Source organism: Hirundo rustica, chromosome 7 (assembly GCF_015227805.2).
Source record: "Hirundo rustica isolate bHirRus1 chromosome 7, bHirRus1.pri.v3, whole genome shotgun sequence".
NCBI classification, from domain to species: Eukaryota; Metazoa; Chordata; class Aves; order Passeriformes; family Hirundinidae; genus Hirundo; species Hirundo rustica.
The window spans coordinates 5688105-5690491 of record NC_053456.1 but is presented as its reverse complement, the minus strand read 5'-3'; positions in this window follow the sequence as shown (position 1 = coordinate 5690491).

Here is a 2387-nt window from a genome sequence, read left to right as displayed (position 1 = left end):
ATGGAAATTGCTTTTCCATGTGGGAAGTATTCATTTTTAAGGAACAGAAAAATATCTTCACTATCTACAAATACAAGGGGGACGACCAGGTTAATTACCACGTGCTTTAGCAAAAATGGCTGTGTAATAGCACAGAAAAAATACAAATCTGCCCAAGATTATTTTAACTAGTACATTCTCTCAGCTGAAATTAAAAACTGTCACATAGGAAAGATCCTTGGTCATCCAAGGCAGCAAATGTGACTGCCCCAACCACAGTGTCCTAATCTGCTCTGAGACCTCCCTGTGCTTATCCCTGCCTCACACACCTGGCAGTTTGCATTCCATTTCATGGGAATAAGAGAGTTGGCAGCGTTCTTACTGTTCCCCATCAATAAATAATTAAGTTCTGTAAAAGTATTAAGCAATAATAGGTCTGACAGAGCTAATGTATTAAGATCTCGAGGATCATTAGCCAAAATAGTGTCTATTTCACAGACTCACAGAATGGTTTTTGTTGGAAGGGACCTTAACGATCATCCAGTTCCTCCCCCCTGCCGTGGGGATTTAGTGCTAAGAATCTAAACCCAGTGTGAATGCAGCAAAGCAAATGAAGATTCATGGTGATTCCCTGCGCCAGTCAAGACTACAAGAAAAAGCAGTGGGGAAATATCCACATTCAATAGAGACACATCCTATTCCAATTTGTCAGGGCTGTTAAAGGTAAGAGCGGCTTTGCTTTGCCTCGAGGCCAGGCTGGACGTCACACAGGGCCGGCTTGCCTGAGCTTGTTTGTGCGCCCTGATGAATGGCTCAGCTATTGTTGCTTGTTGGTTTGTTTTTTTTTTTTTAAATTGACTTTCCACATCTTCCAGAGACCCTTGAAGGAGTCAAGCCCTGGCACCATGGAATGCGGCTATGGGATCATTACGTGCCTGTGGGATGAGGTGGGTGAGAGCAGCCTCCTGGGGCTCACAAGCAGAGGTGATCACAAAGCGGCTACTGCCCACTGTGGGGTCACCCCAGCAGCTGTGGAGGAGCCCCAGAACCTCGAGGAGCTGTCCTGAGAGCAGCAAAGAGGGGTGTCCCCAGGGCAGCCAGCCCACTGTGGTCAGCACCGCCAGAGCAATGGCAGAGCTCGGTGTCTGTACCACTTGTGGGGCTGCTGGGTTTTAGCACCTTTCCCAACCTTCAATTACTTCCTAAAGCATCAATCCTGACACATGGCAAGACCAGCCACAACTGCTGCTGAGGGGTGCTGGCTGACTTGTCCTGGCATTGTCATGAAGGTGGGATCTGCCCTGACTTAGAATGCATTTCCTCTCTTAACTCTGACTTTTTGGTGCATACAAATTTATGGCAAAGCCCAAAATACAGCATTAATTGCATCCAAGTCTGTGCAGCCTACCACAGAAGTACAGGATAAAGCTTGTTCCTCCTCTATTTTGCCAACCATGAGGGCTTGTAAAGGTGTTTAGCCCCCTTGCCGTGATGGCAATAAGCCTTTAAGTGAGCAAATTGGTTTTGAGGTACTGGAGTTCGTACCTTGTTTGCTGCTGCCTTTCCTGCTGTTTCCATCCTGGCTCTGGGCAGGTTCAAATAATGAATTAACTGCTGGGTAAGCCCCATGCTCCCCTGAGCAATTATTCTGGCTTCTGCCAGAGCAGACTCGATTTGTCCAGTAATAAGTACAATTTTCTGAGAAGTTATTTCTGGTTCAGGCGCTAATCATCCACATCTGTGCAGCACAGGTATTTTTTGGGGGGGAGGAGCCAGTTGTGAGTCAAGATGCCAGATTGGCACATCTTCAGAGCATCACGGTGCTTTTGGGGGTGTAAACGTGTGTGGCATTAACTCAACTGGTGGGGAAGAGTTTAAATGTGCAATGATCTTGAGCACTTGGGCACCGCATTCGATGCTTGCTTCCCCATCTCTGGGAGATCAGCACTGGTGATCCAACACGAATTTGAATCTCAGATATGTGAAATGTATTTGCAGAAGGTGCTGGAGGATGGGAATGGAGGTGCTGGTGAGAAAGGTGATTTCCTACATCTGCTAATTAGCTCTGGGCAGGAAGTGTCGTCAGACAGAAAGCAAATTATGGCAAACAGTATTTGAGCAGCAGTGGGCACGCTGTGGACAGGCACCTGTAAGCCTCACGCACACCTAAACATCAGCTGAAAAAAGAAAATCGTGGTGGTGACTGGGAGACCCCAGGCTGGATCACACTGAGATGCTCAAGGTTTTCTCGCTGTGTTTTACCTCCAGGATGCTCAAACACAGTGTAAAGCGGAGCAGGGTTGGGCACAAGCTCCTAATTTTGCTGTGAATCGGGTTTATGGACCAGGACTGCGTACAAGAACGCACAGGCTTTGCCCATTTTTCTGGGAGCCCTGGATCTGGTGAAG